The sequence below is a fragment of the Chelonia mydas genome, chromosome 14 (assembly GCF_015237465.2).
Source record: "Chelonia mydas isolate rCheMyd1 chromosome 14, rCheMyd1.pri.v2, whole genome shotgun sequence".
Lineage (NCBI taxonomy): Eukaryota > Metazoa > Chordata > Testudines > Cheloniidae > Chelonia > Chelonia mydas.
The window spans coordinates 25,350,234-25,367,664 of NC_051254.2; the positions used below are offsets into that span (position 1 = coordinate 25,350,234).

Below are 17,431 nucleotides of genomic sequence, written 5' to 3' on the forward strand. Positions count from 1 at the left end.
AACCCTCAGAGATCCACCTCTAGCACATTGCCAAACTCATCCATTTCCTCTTCACCCTCAACTTAAGGTTCAACAATAAACACTTTGTCCAAACCATGGGAACAGCCATGGTTACTAGGATTGCTCCCCAGTATGCCAACATCTTCATGGCCCACGTTGAGGAAGAATTTCTGGGAAAATGCAACACGAAACCAGCTATGTATCTGAGATGCATCAATGACATTTCCATCTTCAGGACAGAAGATCTAAACTCCCTCATAGATTTCCACAACAACCACCATTTATCCAACTCTCCATAGAACACTTCTGCACCAGCATCAACTTCTTGGACACCACAATCAGCTTTAACAATGGAACCCTACAGACAACTATGTACAGAAAACCCACGGATCACCACACTTATCTCCACAGAGCCAACTAGACACCAAAAATCATAGATTGAGTAGAGTCCCTGGTTTTAGGGTTTTGTTACAACAATCTGTAACCCATTATCTCTCTTTTGTCCTACAACTGCAGAGTGTTAATTTCCCACTTCATTTTGAATGGTTTCTCCCAACACATTAACTCCTTATGCTTGACAATGGGTTCCACCTTGTATTTAGCTGTGACACTCTGAGTACCTTTCCCAGACCTGAAGAAGATCTCCGTGTTGGCTCAAAGGCTTGTCTCTCTCACCCACAGAAGTGGGTCCAATACAAGTGTGACGGGGTTCCCGGGGTGCAACCTGGACTGTGGGACTGCTGAGCCCTGTCTCCCACCAATCTGAGGTATCCCTCTCACACTGTGATGCTGTGCCAAGCCAGTACCTCTAGCAAATACTGCACTTGCACAGTCATCTACAGGCAGGGGCACACCCAACTTTAGTTACATGAATGCTTTCCCCATCCAATCATGAACCAACAATAGGAAGGCTCCAGCCAATTCCCCAGTCTTGTACCCCAGAACTGTACTGTTTTGCACTGGTCAGAAGCCTGATCAGTGTTAGTTTATTACCCAGTTCGCCCCTCCCTCGATGTGGAGAGGACACACACTAGCCTTTGTAAACTGAGCTGAGATTTCCCAAGCACTTCAATCAAAACACACTGTTTTAGGTAAAATATAAGCTTGGGGGGGGGGAGGAATAGCTCAATGGTTTGAACATTGGCCTGCTAAACACAGGGTTGTGAGTTCAATCCTTGAGGGGGCCATTTAGGGATCTGGGGCAAACATTGGGGACTGGTCCTGCTTTGAGCAGGGGGTTGGACTAGATGATCTCCTGAGGTCCCTTCCAATTCTGATATTCTATGATAAGACAAATTTATTAACTACAGAAAGATAGATTTTAAGTGATTATAAGTAGTAAGTGTACTGATCAAAGTTGGTTACCTAAGAAATAAAAGTAAATTTGCAGTCTGAGTTCTATAAACTAAACAGGATTTGAATCAAGTAGTGTCTCATCCTGATAGATGGTACATACAGGTCACAGATCTTCTATACACAGGCTGGAACTGCCTTCCAGCTCGGGACCACCCTCCCCAGTTCAAAGTCTTTGTCCTCCAGATGTGTTTCCAGGTGTTGAGTTTTGGAGGGAGTGAGGCCAAGTCATGATGTCACTTCCCCTCTTTATAGTTTCTTCCAGCTTGCTGGAAAGATCTTTTGCTATGAAGTTGGCCAAGCAGTTTCCATTGTCTACCCTCTCTGAGAAGTCTCTGGGATAGACCTTGGGAGTGTGGATTCCCTTCTCTGGGCCATCAGGGCATCTGGATATGCCATTGTTGTACCTGAAAGGCTGGTTGTGGGTATTCCCAACCAACGTATTTCAGTAACATACACAGAGCAAAACTTCCTAACTTCACGTACAATGGTAGCACATACAATCCAAAAGGATATTAATGTTCAACAGATCAAGACTTTCAAAATGATACCTCACAAGGCATACTTTGTACAAAACATACCCTAATTATATGACAGAGGTGAATATGTGGGTTCCAGGGTGCTGCTTTAAGGTACAGAGTGCCACCACAAGATATTACCTCACCCACCACGTGTCTCTCATGACCAACATAGCAGCTGGCTCTGGTGCTAAGGAGACAGGCACTCCCAAAGAAGGTGTATGGCTTGCCCTGGCTTCTCCCTTCAGGCCTGCCTGCAGTACCCGCCTCAGCTCACAGCCTTGTCAATGATGAGGCTTTACAAACCAAGCTGACTCCCTCAGGCATTCCTGACAAGCCAACTCCCTGTTCAGGCACCTCTCGTCACAAGGGCAAGATGCAATCCACAGGCTGGTGTGTGCAAACCACTGCCCCCTGCTGGGAGGAATCAGACCTGCTCTTCTGCACTTCCCTAGGCTTTGCACTGAAGAGCCGCCGAGGGAGTCTCCATTAGGTCAAGCAGCAGGACCCGTGGCTCTGGAGCAAGAGGGCCTGGACATGTGTCGTTCTGAATGGCTATGGATTGCTGACCACATTAACATTAAACACAACAGCAAAGGAGGCCAGAGTAACGTCCGTGTGGGCGCAGGTCAGAGAGTTGAACGTCACCCTCTCAGTGAGCTCACCGCTACACTCTCACTTCGCGCTCTGGCAGTACAGCCACTGTGGTTTGGTGTCCCTGTGGTGACCTGCACACCTAAGTAGCTATCAGGGAAATCCCCGAGGAGGGACCTCACTCCTGGAAGGCTGGGGGCAATTTGCTATTCCTGAGCCACCCTCCTGTCATCAGTGCAGTAAACATCTCCAGCGCTTGCTCTGGAAGTGCAACTCAGAGGGACTGAGCACCCTGTGAGCACTGGCAATGGGGCCAGGAGGAACGTGGAGCACTTGGGAACTTGCAGCCGCAACTGTTGGCAGTTTCAGTTTTCGTCTGAGCCAAAGAAGCCATGTTCCCTGACAGACATCCGGCACCATTCTCGCTGGCCAAGCCTTTGCTATGAAATCCTAGCACTCCTGCCTTTCAGTTCTGCAGACAAGAGAGGGCAGGGGTGGGGACCTATATCAAAGTCTACTCAGTGCCACCAGTACATTGAATTTGGCAGCTCTTCCTCTATTGGCTACACCATAGCCCAAGCTGCAGGGTGTATGTTTTTAGACACAGCTTAGGTTATTGCCAGGGAACTCTCAGACTTAGAGCTGGGAGGTGGAATGATCCACGTACCTACAGTGCATTGGCAATGTCAGAGTCTGCTGAGAGATTTATACTACTCCTAATGCAGACAATATGAGGCTTCTGAATTCAGTGTGGTGGTTTGTTCTCCTTTGGAAATCTCCTTAGCACTTGCAGAAAGAACTTACTTATAGTCTATAGAGAAACACACCAATAATCCAAGCAAACAAGGCCAGCTGCTCTCTGAGCAGATTCAGTTCCTGGGCGGATCGCTGCTGAGGGCATGGAAGCACTAGCCCGGCACTGCTCTCCAGTCATTGGGCAGCCTATGGGAACAGGTTGCAAGAGGAAGGAGCATATTCAACAGTCAGGTTTATCTGACAGGTTTCAGAGGGGTAACTGTGTTAGTCTGTATCAGCAAAAACAATGAGCAGTCCTTGTGGCACCTTAGAGACTAACAAATTTATTTGGGCATAAGCTTTCGTGGTCTATAACCCACTTCACCAGACACATGGAGTGAAAAAAACTTTATCTGAGTTGCTCAGAGGGTTACTTAGTTTCTGTCTGTCTAGTTTTCAGCCCCCACCCCAAACCCTTAGTGTAAAAGCTAAACACTCCACAGCACAATGGTGGACCCACAATGGCCATAGCCAGACAGTCATCCTGATTAATAATACCTCCAGCAATGCCCCTGTGATGGGGTGTTCACCCCATATAAGGCAGAGCAGGTTAAATTAGGTTAATTAACCTGATAGGCTGCACCTGTGGGCAGCCAGGGCTAGCCAGACTGACTGAGGATGGAGCCCATCTGAGAAGGAACAGGAAGGACTGGTATAAAGCCAGGAAGTTGGCAGCAGAAAATAGCTGCAGGGGAAATAGGCTGCAGTTACTCCCTGGGAGGAGGGAGTTTGGGCTGGTGAACCCAGAGATGGGGGAGCCAGAAGACATAGGAAGGAGTTCAGGGAAATAGCAACAGGGTCTGGGAGCAAGTGAATGACGGTTGCTAGACACAGGATTCTTGGCTGGAACCCGGAGTAGAGGGCAGGCCCAGGTTCCCCTAACAGCCACTGGGAAGTGGCACAGACTAGGCAGTGAAGCAGATGACTGCCTAGGCCAGTCATCTGATGGGACTTTGCTATCCCAGAAGGGGAGGACTATAGTGATCTGGCTGGAGGACTAAGCCATGAAGAGAGGGCACACTGGGTTCCAGAGAGAGAAAGAGACCTGGCAGGGTGTGTGAATGACTGGCAGAAGGGGGTGTCAGACCTGGAAGGAGCTAATCCCCAGAGCAGCCAGGAGGAGGTGCCCTATGGGTGAGTGGGACCACATTACAGCCCCCCAAACCAGCCTGTATCCCACCAACTCCCCACACACCAGAGCCTTACAGTCTGTGCCAGAGCATAACAAAGCCAGACTCTGGCAGGCCCAGTGGGGAGAGGGCCCCAAAGCCCCTCTCATCTGACTGAGTGGGCTCCAGCATCTCTGCTGACCACACCACAGTGGTACAGCTGGGGTGAGAGCAAGTTCTCAGCCAGCGAGGTCCCAAACCATCGAGTGCTTCTTAGGTGAAAAGCAGCACCTTAAACTGCCCCTGGAAACCATCTGGCCGCCAGTGCAGATCCTGGGACCCTGCATTATGTGATACGCCACTCGGTGCATGGACAGCTGCATACTGCACTTCCCAAATAGGCCCAGTGGGAAGCCCCATGCACAGCACATCCTTGGATGAAACATATTCCACTGGAATGAAGGAGAAATCCTGCCCCTGCTTCTCAGTGCTGTGCAATAGGGACTGGACAATTTGTACAGCAGAGATGGGGGTGTGTGTAACGTCTGCATTTGTAGCCTGCAGCATTATAGTGAATGGAGAGTGGCAGGACTGTGGGAGGCGTCAAGACATTTCTAGCAGTTAGAGGAGACAGTTTTGAGCCTGAACTTGCTCTCACCGAAGTCCCAGATAAAATGCTCATTCACCTCAGAGAGGGCAGCATTAAGACCAGAACCTGCCATGTCAGATCCTGCATTCTCACCCTAAGCACACTGACATCTGAGCATTTATTGTCTCTGAGGAGGAGAAAAAAAATAACTTAAGCAAAGACAGAATGAGGCAAAGCCAGCTCTGATGTAAACGGGCACCACACCACAGCAGAGCGGTCCTCTGCTCCCTGAGCCTGCACGTGAACCTGTTGTCCTGACTGAAAGCATCCCCCAGTTCTTTCCCAGAAGTGAAAGCAGGGTCTAGGCCAGTGGTTCTCAACCAGCGGTCTGGGGCCCTCTGGGGCGCTGCGAGCAGGTTTCAGGGGGTCCTCCAAGCATGGCCAGTGTTAGACTACCTGGGACCCAGGACAGAAAGCCAAAGCCCCACCGCATGGGGCTAAAGTCCAGGGCCCTAAGCCCTGCTGCCCGGGGCTGAAGCCAAAGCCTAACCAATGTAGCTTCATTGCGGTCCCTGTGGCATGGGACGTCAGGCAATTGCCCTGCCCTAACACCAGCCCTGGCTTTTATATGCAGAAAACCAGTTACTGTGGCACAGGTGGGCCATGGAGTTTTTATAGCATGCTGGGGGGGCTCAGAAAGAAAAAGTTTGAGAACCCCTGGTCTAGGCAGCCTCATTCCCCTGAGTGCCTTTCCCCAGGTAAAGCCAGGGGGGCGAGCATTGCTGTTAGAAGGTGTGCCAGGATCCTTTCTGGCCGAGGCACTGGAGGTCGCCATGTGAGTCTCTGAGCTGTGGAAGGCAGGTTCCAGCTGCCAGCCCACCTCCCACCTGGAAGGCTCATTCTGCTGCTGTGTATCTTTTTCTCTGGACAGGGTAGGGCTGGTGTCTGGGGCTAATAACACACAATATCTCACATGTACACAGTGCTTTTCCCCTGAAGTCTCAAACTGCTTTATTGACTCCATAGACCTGGACAAATAGCGATGGTTTCCTTCCACGAAGCCTGACCACCTATTCCTCACTTCCAAACCCAGCTGTGAAGAGAGACTGCAAAATCCAAAGCACAGACGTGTGAGGGAACTCTCCCTCCAGCTCTCTCCATGAACACATCTTCTCCCCCATGAGGCTTCATGGTTATGCATATGAAGAGCTTCTGCTATGAACTCAGAATGGAGTCCCCCACCCCTCCCGACGTCACCATCACCTCTGTGAAGCTGCCTCCCCTTAAGATTTCTCTTGCCTGTTCTGCAGTCTGAAGACACTTTCTCTTTGCTGGAGGGCTCGGTCCTGCCCTCGGGAGTGGGGAGCATTTGCAGGGAGAATTGGGAGTCTATTGTTAATGCACAGCACAGAAATTGGTGCATTCAAGCACTTGCTCTCAGTGGGAATGAGTACCTCTGAGTATATTTAGGGAGGGCTGGCGGATCTTACTCACTTAGGGCAAGATTGTCACTTGAGCTTCAGACCAGCAGGGGGCAGTTGGTCAGGACTGAGGAGCATCAGCAGAGCTGTGTGTGGAGAGGGGAGCTCAGAAAAGCAGGGGGCTGCAGACCAAGGGGAATTAGCAGAGCTGGGAGGTGGGAAGCGAGCTCAGAGATGGAATACAGGGCTGTGGGTTAGGACTGAGGAGCAGAGTGCTGTTTGTTGAGGGAGAGCATAGAGCTAGAATAAGAAGAGGGTTTGGGTCAGGATTGAGGGGCACCAGCAGAGCTGTAGGGGATGGGGGAGCCCAGGGCTTGGAGTGTGCCAGGTTGCAACAGGTCACAGACCCCAAAACAAAATGTCTAAGATGGGAGCCAGGGGGCAGAGGGGGCACATTTCAGCAATGCCTGGGGGAAAACCCCTTTGATTAGCTGTCTACCCCACTGCCCTGCCTCCTGGGGAAGAATAGCCAATCAGACCTGCTACAGGAGGTAGGCAGAGTGTCAGATGCTATCTCCCGAAGTCAGGCCTAGTGGTTGGAGCAGAGGTCGAAGCCGGACGAAGGGTCAGGACTGGGCCGAGGGCTGTGCTGGAACCAGGGACCAGGGACAGGCCGGGGTCAGAACCAAGATCAGAGTCCATGGACAAGGAAAATCAGGACTCTAGCCAGAGTGCAGACACAGGCCAAAGGTCAAAGCTGGGAGGTCAGGGTCCATGGGTGAGGGTCAGAAGGTGGAGGCAGGGTCAGAGTAGGGTCAGGAGCAGGGCTGGAGCAGGTTCAGAGTAGTGCAAAGGACAAGGCTGGGGGCAGGAACAGGAATTGGATCAGGACCAGACTGGGAGTCTAAAGAGTTGTTACTACCACGAGGCAGAAGGAGGCTTCCTGGCCGGGTAGTGCTGTTGCACAAACTGGCTTCCAGCTCTGGAGGGTTCAGGGAAATACCTAAGCCTGGGGTTCATCTGACGCGGGCTCTGCTCAGGGATGGTTGCTGCCACGTGCCTGAGGGCTGATTCACTGCAGGCTCTGTTTGCAGGGTAAGTCAGTGCAGCTGGGTGAGCAGCCCTCGTTTGGCTACAGGTTTGCCTCACATCACCTTCCACCCTGACCCCACCAGCCCGAGGCACCTCCCAGGTGTCCCAAGGCCATGCTTGTCAGGATGGTACTGGTGGAATTCACAGAGCAAGTCGTGGGCACGTATGTTGCTTGCTGGCTCCCATTAGCGCTCCTCGGGGCTGTAACCTTCCCAGTCTACGAAGTATGGGAGCTGGGAATCAAGAATTTGATTCACCAGGTATTCTTCCTGACCTTGCACCATGATTGGAGGAGGAGAGACCTGCATTCATCCCAGCACAGAGTTGGGGGAGATGTTTTTTCAGTAGAGAGACATGAAACACAGGGTGTACTCACATCATGGAGAGTATCTGGAGTTGGAAAGTGACTAGGTTAATTTGCTGAATGACGAGGAAGGGACGAAGGTACTGGGAGTCAATTTGGCAGGAGAAACAGGAGGTGTCCAAGTGTGTAGTGGAGAGCCATACTTGTCCCTGACAGTGATGGGAGGGTTGGCTTGGTAGTGGTGGTCAGCAAATCACTTGGCGTCTGCCTTGGTAATGTCCAGCTAGGCTCTTAGTTCTTTCTGGATATGATGGAGGTGTTTGACCAGGTTAGAGGTGGCAGGGACATGGGAAGTCGAAGGAAGGGACTGGTGAAACTGGGGATGAACACTGTAGTTGGAGAAAAGGGGGCTCTGCTGGGTGGACTTATGCTCAGAGTTGTTATTGGAAAACTCTGTGAAGGGTAGAAGTTGGACCTAGTCATCTTGGTGGAAGTTGATACAACACAGCAGGTACTATTGTAAAACTTGATTTACCCATTCTGACTGCCCATCTGTTTGGGGATGATAGGTACAGGAGAAATGTAGGTCAATGTCTAAGAGGCGAAAGAGCTCCTGCCAAAAGTGGAGATGAACTGTGGTCTGTGGTATGATGTGATACTGGAAGGTAACCCATGAAGCTTGAAAACATGGTCGAAAATGAGGTGGGCTGTTACTTCTGTGGTGGAGATTTTGTGGCAGGGCATGATATGAGACATCTTGGCAGTGTGATCAATATGGCAGTGTGGTTCTGGAGTTAGGGAGCTCCACAATAAAATCCATTAATATAGATTCCCAGGGTCAAGGAGTAGGTAGGGGCATTAAGACACCCAAGGGCTTAATATGGGGGACCTTTGTGTGACAACATACTTTGCAGAAGTCAATGTATGATCTCACAGAGGCATGCAGTCTGGACCAAGAAATATCATGTGATCACTTTTATGGTCTTCCAATGTCCAAAGTGGCCAGACAAAGGTAAGTCATGACATAGTTGGAGAATTGCAAGACAGGGCACGCCTTTGGGGCAAAAACACAGCCTCTGAACGGAAGTACCCCATTTCTAACAAAGAAACCTGGGTCAGGCTCAGCATTGGGTGACATCTGTTTAGTGGCAAATTGGTTGCTCGGTAGAGAGGATTTCATGAGGGCTAACAGCTCCATGTTCACTAGCACACTGGCTAAATGCAAGGGCTTCAGGATGGTGGAGGGTCCTTCCTTGATATCAAGGTACTCCCCCTTGGTTTTGCCAGTGTGGCTTCCAGGTCAATAACGTAGCGTGAACGCAAAGCATGAGATAATATCTGCATGGGAAAATGCGCACCCTCTAGGTAGTGACACCACTCCTCAAAGGTGGCCTTGATGGCTAGCAGCTCTTTCTCACAGATTTCGTAGTTTCATTCCATGGGACTTAGCTTTCTAGAGTAGAATGTGCATGGATGAAGAACAGTTGGTGACTCCTAGTGACAGTGCTGCCCCAATGGCATAACTGGAAGTATCTGCCTCTACAGTGGATGGGTCTGGGTGCCTCAATATAGGTGCTGAGGTGAAGGCCTTCTTCAGTTGCTTGAAAGCCTGTTGGGCCTCTGATGTCCAGATGAAGGCAGAATTCTTATGGAGGAGTTGGGTAAAAGGGCCACTACTCAGGAGAATTCCTTGATGAGCTTCCAGTATTGCAAAACCCAGGAAGGACTGGATGTCACAGGTGGAGCTTCGCAGGGCCCAGTCCACAATGGTTGAAACCTTCCATGGCTCTATGCTGATCCCATCTGGCAAGATGACAAAACCCAGGAAACTGACACTGGTCCGGTCAAGTTCACATTTTTCTGGCTTGGCATATAGGTAATTTTTCCTGAGGCATTCCAGCATTTGTCAGATATGCTGGTTGTGCAGAGTCTGGTTCTCTGAGAAGATGAGGATGCCATCTAAGTAAATCACAATGAACTGGTCTAGGATATCCTTGAAGATATCATTCATGAAACACTGGAATGTGGCTGGGACATTGGAAAGGCTGAAGGACATAACCAGGTACTCATAGTGGCCATACCTGGTGCAGAAAAATGTCTTTCACTCACCGTCCTCCTGTGCAGACCAAGTTGTACAGACTGCGCAGGTTGAGCTTGATGAAGACCTTTGCCATGCCAACCTGTTCTAGTCGCTCGTTGATCAGTGGGAGACGGTATTTGTCCTTGATGGTAATACTATTCAGGTCACCATAATCGACACAGAGGTGCAGTGTCCGTGTGATGGGGCATCCAGCGCACACAGAGTTGAGGTGGGTTAAGGTGGCAAGGCAGGCCAATTAACTCCACGGGGTACTCCTGGAAGAGGAGCCAGGAAACATGTCACTAATTAGAAGTAGGCTCAGCAGGGCAGGAACAGGTGGGGCCAGTATTAAGCCCAGGAGTGGTGAGCAGCAAGGGGGCTGCAGGAAGGCAGGGAAGGAGGCTGCAGTTACTCTGTGTGGAGGGAGTTGGGAGGCTGGCAAACCCAGAGAGGGGGGATGCCAGATGAGTAGGAAGAAGCCCAGGGAAACAGCAACAAGGGGTCAGAACATGCAGAGATCTTGGCTGCTTGTTATAGGGTCCCTGGGCAGGAACCCATTGTAGAAGGCAGGCCTGGGTTCCCCTACTAGCTACTGGGAAGAGGCACAGGGCATTGGAGACACCTGCCAGTCAGTGGGTCTGGAAGGACTTTGAATTCCCCAGAAGAGGAGGACCTTAGACCTGGCTGGAGGGCCAAGCCACGAAGAGGAGATTGCAGTCCCTGGAGTGAGAGGGGCCGCACAGTGAGACAGGACAGTGAAAGACACCACCGGAGGGAGAGTGCAAGACTGGCAGAGCTAATTTCCAGGACAGCCAGCAGGAGGCACTGCTAACTGTGAGTGTACCCTGTGACAGTCTCATCCTTCTTTTTAACCAACAGGATAGGGCTCCAGCAGGGGATTTGGAGGGTTGAATAAAGTTCTTAGGCAGATTGTCATCCAGGTAATCCCATAGGGTCTTGAGCTTGGGTTCCAATAAAAGGGTAAATTCTCCCAAAGGGGACCTTACCTCTGGCTGGAGGTATATAAGGCAGTCATAGGGTTGGTCGTCTTCTTCTTAGCCTATGTGCAACGTGCCTCAGGTGGCACATGACCAGGATTCATCACCAAATTTGGTCAGCTGATTGGATCATTAGCTTCTCCAGCCCAGGCTGGGTACTGACGGGGAGTGCGACATGAACACTGTGTGGGGTTAGGATGTTGGCCTTCTGTTTGCCAGACACATCTGCTAGATCCCTATGCTCGGTGGGAATTGATGAACCAGTGTCTTCTGAAGCTGAGGTAGTACCAAGCAGGGAGGATGTCCTCCTGGGGGTAGGTTCCATCTTCTCCCTGCTGGGCCTTCCTAGGCATTGCAGCTGGCAAAACCCAGAGTTGAACTATATCTCCCACACCGCCCACAAAATGTTCAAGTTTTGGAGAGAGAGCCAGGGGAGGCCCAGTATGACCCGAAAGAACAGCGAAAGGTTCAGATCAAATTGCATAGTTTCCTGGTGGGCCCCAATCCTGACCTGAAAAGAGGCTATCTTGCAGGAAACTGAGCCAGAGGTCAGCATACTTCTGCTCTGGGACTAGCTTCCTCTGGATGGGCAAGTGGTTGGCTCAGGCAAAGGTAAAGTCTCTAAAGTTGCTGGACACCCCAAAGTCAAACAATATAAGTGCCGAACAGCTTTCTTGGTATCAGGCGGGGGCCCTTAGCTGGAGGAGGATCTGTAGATGTGGATGTGAAAGCTCTGTGCTGCTGGGGCACCTGTAGGCTGCCAAGGGGATCCATTTGGAAAGCTTGTTCTCCAGTCATGTCCAGCTGCTACCCCTCTATTGGGGCTGGACAGAGCGGTTTCCTGGCACCATAGAGGGTCTGGGTTTGTGGGGGCATCCTGAGGTGAAGTGGCCAGCTTCTCCACAATACAGGCAAAGGCATTTTGTATTATGGTGCCGTATTCCTTCTCGTGGACCGCAAGACACCTCCTGATGCTGTCAATCTGCATGGGCTCAGGTCCGGAACTAGGCAAAGGTGCACTTGGGGGCCCATGAGACTAGGCTGGGAATGGGTGGAAGCCTGTTTCCTTTCCAGGTGACACTCGAGCAGCCAGTTCTCAATTTTAATGCAGAGCTCAGTGTGGGTAGCAGCTCCGCGGGGGGAGAGGCGCCAATCCCATCCAGCTCATCCTTTACAGCATTGTTCAATCTCCGATGGAAATGGGGGATTTATGCCATTTCATTCCAAGCCATAGCCACCACCAGGTGCCAGAAATGGGGAGATGGGTCACAAGTGCTGGGGGAGGAACTATAGGGCCGCTTTGGCAGTACCGGGGCTCAGTTGGGGTCGTCAAATATCAATGAGAAGGAAAGAATGAATTCCTCAAAGCGGCCAAGCATTGGGTCAGCTCATTCCAGGATGGGTGAGGCCCAATCTGTGGCTTCTCCAGACAGTAGACTGGTAATCCGCCCAACTATGGTCTGGGCCTGTGGGTACAAGGATGGCCACATCAGGAACAGCACGCAGACCTGGTCGATACCTCTTTGGAACTTGTGGGGGTCGCCATCAAACACTCTGGCAGGGGGATTTTCAGAACACACTCCAGGGCTGGTGGCATGGGAGGGCCCAAGGGTCATCGGGCGGGCACCCAGACCTGCACTCGGAGGGAGGAGTTCTCTAACTGCAGCTGGGCAAGTTAGTTTGGAAGGCTCTGGAATAGGGTCCAGGGATGCTGTCTCCAGAGCCGCGGCATCCAGGTGCTCCATCTAGGCCCTGAGGTCTGGTACAGTGGAGTCTGTGCAAGCTGTTAGGCACTGGCTCCCAGTAGTCAGGCCTACTGGTTGGAGCAGCGGTTGACATTGGTCATAGGGTTGGGACCAGGCTGAGGGCCGTGCCTGAGACAGTGCCATTGATCATTCCCCTGTGTTTGCTGCCTGGGTCCTAATATCTCAATGCTGAGACATCCCCGCTGTTCAGTCCATCTGAACGTATGCATTTATACTGCTCCTGAAACCAGGAGAGCTCAGAGGCAACGAGCTATCCACCAACTATTCAGTAGTCCCATCCAGCCCATCACTCCTAAGGCACAGCCCTAGGGTTCCCATTTACCTGCCAGGGGAGCTGTATGCTCAAGGTAACCGAGCACATTTAACTGCCCAACCAGCTGCTCAGCCCAGAGGGTTGTTACAGTGTGTTTGGTAAGAATTTGTCTTGTATAAATAAGTAGGTGCTGCTACGCTCACTCTCTCTGAACTCACTTCATTGGCATTTCCTTGGCAGCATTCACAACTGCAACAGTGACCCCTAATGACAAGGGGACTAGGGACCTTAGAGACACTATCACACGTACCTGGCCAGAAGTCAGAACAGAGTATTTGGCCTTTTGTTTGCTTAGAGCAGCACACAGCAGCTTCCCTGGGCCCAAGTGGGTCAGATCTAGACACTGTATTTCTTTGTTTATGGGGTTGTTGTCTGTATTAGGTTGCAGGGCCAGTCGCATGCAGTTTGCTGTGAGTTTCAGCCCTTCTAAAATGCAGTCAGTTATAGGGTGAGCACATGTCCCGTTCTGGCCGGGAGAAGTCCCCTTTTTAGGCCCTGTCCCGGCCGCCCCAACATTTTTGGCAAAAGTGGGCATTTTTCCTGTTTGCTCTTGCCAGCTTGATCAGTTGGCAAGAGCAAATAGGACAAATGTCCACTTTTGTCAAAAAAAGTGGAGTGCGGAGGAATGTGTGCGGGCGGGGGGGTGAGCGGTGATGCCAGCCCTGGGCAGGGGGGGAGGCAGGACTCGGGGGAGCAGCGACGCCAGCCCCAGCCTTGTGGCGGGACAGTAGGCAGGGCTCGGGTGAGCAGCGCCACCAGCCCCATGTAGGGAGGGGCGGCCGTGCTTGGACAAGCAGCTTAGGCCAGCCCCGTGCGGGGAAGGAGGGAGGCTCTGGCTAGCCCCAACGCAGTGTCCCGTTTTCCCTTTGGGAAATATGGTCACCCTAAATCAGTTCCAAAGCTCAATCAGAGCCCACAGAAGTAAATGTAAATGATATTTCGTATATTGGCTTTGTATAAACCACACACGTATCTCACGTAGCTCTTTACTTTGTATTTTACCATTGTGTGCTTTTAGAGAAGCCCAGACCATGGCTAAGCAGCTCATACACAGCTTTCTGCAGAAGTTTTCCAAGCAAGTCAGGGTCTGTAAGGGACACTTGAGTCTCAATTCAGATTTGTCAGGTTATCTCTGATCCAAAGCTGAGCAGAGTAACAGCCACTTCGCAGGCAATCTGCATTTCCTGAAAAGTGTCTTCCTTCCTTTTCTTTTTGCGAATACAGACTAACATGGCTGCTACTCTGAAACCTTCCTTCCCCTTGCTTCAGGAGGGCAAGCCTGTGGGACAATGGGAGCCAGGCTTGCAGTGGGAGCTTGTGTTTCCCTGAGGCTACATTTGATATAATCTCAAAGGAGAAACTTCATCACTGGTAAAGCTATTGCTTCTGAGCATGAGCAGTCCCAGCTGTGCGGGACTGGCTGCTAGCAGGATATGTACTGAAGCAGCAACCCCCTCGGAGGAACCGCAGATATTAAACCCCTTTCATTGACAGATACAGAAAAAAGTCCCTTTATACTCTCCCAAGCAGTGGACTTGCCAGTGGAGGTGAGTTTCTTCTGGATCTTGCTGTCACTTAGGATACGTCTACACAGCAAAGGAAGGTGTAATTGCAGCACAGGTTGGCATGGCCACACCAGCTATAGCTAGTGCAGGCACCCATGGCAGTGACGCGGTGGCAGTGGTTTTGAAGGGTGCTGTTTGGCTGAGGAGGAATGGGAAGGCATTCCAGGAGTAGGATGGGAGACAATGTGAGAAGGATACAGAGCTGTGTTTGGGAAGGGGGATAGCCAGAGGATAGGCCATGGGAAGGACACTGGAGGAGATGAGAACAGAGATATGACCGGGGCAGAGTGGCATAGGGAGGGACAGTGGTGGGAGGAGACAATGGTGGCAGAGGTGCACTCTTTGCTGCCACTGTCTGACACTATCAGGAGCAGGTGTGCATGAGGATTTCCGTGGCTGTCAGCTGGCTATGCCTGTGTAGTGGGGGGCACCGGTAATGGGGATAGCCCTGTTGGGAGTTTGTTGAGTAACTGTGCTCTTGCAAGTCAGGATCGCCTGTATCCCAAAGCTATCACTTCCTCCATAACCTCCCACTGGAGCTGAGATATTCATGCCTTTCAGAGGCATTGGCAAGTTTGGTTGAGGGAATATTTATTTAACTCACTTCAGTCAACAGTCTTCCACAGCAAAAAAAGGTGAATTTCTTCTCTGGAAAACACTGCAATACAGCATGCTCCCCCTGTGAGCTAGGAGCAGTTTGAACAGTGAAAACAGTTTTTCACTTGTGAAAATCGCCTTTTTTGCTTAGACTACAAAACAATGCAAAGCAAGCATGTGACTTGCTGCCAGTGTCGCTGGCCGTACCCATTCCTTTGGGTTGGCTCTGGCTGAAATGGGGAAGAATGTGTTTGCTTGTGGGCAAGTTTTCAGCATCCATCTCAAGGATTCACTCATTTCACCAGCTTTCTCCTCAGGGACTCATTTGCACATTCTTTAGCTAGCTTATTACAGTTTTGTCAATTATTTGCACCTTTGAGCACAGTCAGAGAAGCTAAAAACAGAACTAGTAATAAGCAAAACTATTCGTTCCAAACCAGAAACTCATTCTTGTCAAGATTCCCATGTATAAATATCTCAGAAAAGGACAGGAAAGTTTAGCTTGGCATGGAAATGTGGGTGCCATGAGGAATGCCAGTGTTAAATGTTACCAGAACGAGCCCTGCTATGGATGCATAACATCCTGTTCAGAGAATAAACCTACCTTGTGCTAGACAATGCACCTTGTCCTCTGCACAGTCATGCATGTGGAGGGATGATTCAAGCAATCTGACTGGCTGAGGCACAGGACATAAGTTCACGAGAAATGCCAAGTATAGATGAGCTAACAATCCTAGTTAGCACCTTTTCTGTATCACCAGGAGCTTTTCAGGCTGAGACCATTGCCGGGGAGGGTGAGTGCTCTGATCCCATTCTGCAGATGGAGAAAAAGGAGGGCTAGAGAAGTGACTTGCATAAGGTCAGTCACATAGCAAGTTAATGACAAATCCAGGGCTAGGCCCCAGGCTGTTGGCCGCCTCCTAGCTAAAGCTGCCCTTTTAATCGTCACTATAGCCCCTTGACACCCCCCTGCCCCAGCCAAGAAGAGCCCCATTGTGCTAGGCACTGTACAGATATACGGCAAGGGACAGCCCCTGCCCAGAGCACCTTATGTCTGGGCACCCAAGGCGAGAGGGGAACAGCAGCCCAGCGACATGACTTGCACACGTCACCCAGCAAATCGGTGGCAGAGCTGGAACTAGAGCCCAGCTGTCTGACCGCACTGACTAGTGCCCAGCCTCCAGCCCCCTACCCCACTGCTGCACTGGCATTGGCAGCCTCCAGGGATCAGCAATCCTGAGCTGTTCACAGCCCTGATGCTATGCATTTGGTCTGCTGTGTGCCAGGCTCTCCCCAGGCGGGCGGTGACAATCAGTGCTGCCAGTGCCCCCAGCTGCACTGGGGAGGGGGGTTTGGTCCCTGCTGCAAGAGTTCTCACCCTACACTGCCCATCTCTGCCCAGCAATGAATGCTGCCCTCCTGCAGTCCCACCTCAGAGTTCAGCCCCCCAGCCCTTCTCTGCTCCTCCTGGGGTTCTTCCCCCATCCAAGCCCAGGGGCTGCAGGGGGGGTCCCCTCTCCCCAGTTCAGGCTGGGGGGCTCCAGGGGTCCTCACCCCCCTCTGCCCTGGTCCAGGCAGGAGCTGCAAGGGGGGACAGAGGAGCCGTCCTGTCCCCGTTGTTCACAGGGGAGGGGGGAGTCAAGGGGGAGCTGCCCAGAGCTGCTGGGCTCTTTTGCTCTCCTATCCCCTTCCTCCCTCCCACTCCTCCCGCCCTCCCCGCAGTGAGAATGGCTCTAGCTGCTGAGAGGAGGGGGAGCTCTGCCTGCAATAGATCTGATTGGTTGTTCTGCGCAAGGAGGTGGGCAAGTGGGGCAGCCAATCAGAAGGCTCAAATTCACTCAAGACCTGGCGCTTCTTGGGCCATCGGCAGGTGGCCTCAGTCCTGTCCAGTCCCCTCTCTGCAAGCACATGACCCTGTGAATGCCAGACACACTTTCTTTAGGTCTCGGTTTCATACACGTACCCCCTTGCACTGTGTCTCCTAGTGGCCACCTAAGTAGCGGCTCTAAACATTCGCCAGTTTGGTCTCCAGTTCACACTCCTATGTCCAATCCTCCCTGCAGGTGGCTATGAAATGGCAGTGTATTCTAGAGCTAAGCCCAAGGGAGTGAGCATCAGGAAACCATATCTGCCATTAACTTGCAGAGAAGCCTTAGCCAAGCCACATAACTTTAGAATCCCAGCTGTAAAAGGGGGAATCGCAGAAGTTAATGAGCATGTGACTGTAAAACACGATGTAAAAGCTACAAGGTCAATGCCTTGTGCCTTATTTGTTGTTGCTGAATTGACCCCAAGTCCACACAGCTAGCTAACTGTGAGGTGCAGACTAATGGAAAT

General features: G+C 51.4%; 1 protein-coding gene across 7 annotated transcripts in view; it reads left to right on the forward strand.

The window, feature by feature from the left end:
* MYOCD (myocardin) overlaps positions 1–17,431 on the forward strand; it is a 473,785-nt gene that overhangs the window by 320,594 nt on the left and 135,760 nt on the right. The gene's annotated exons all lie outside the window — the stretch shown is intronic.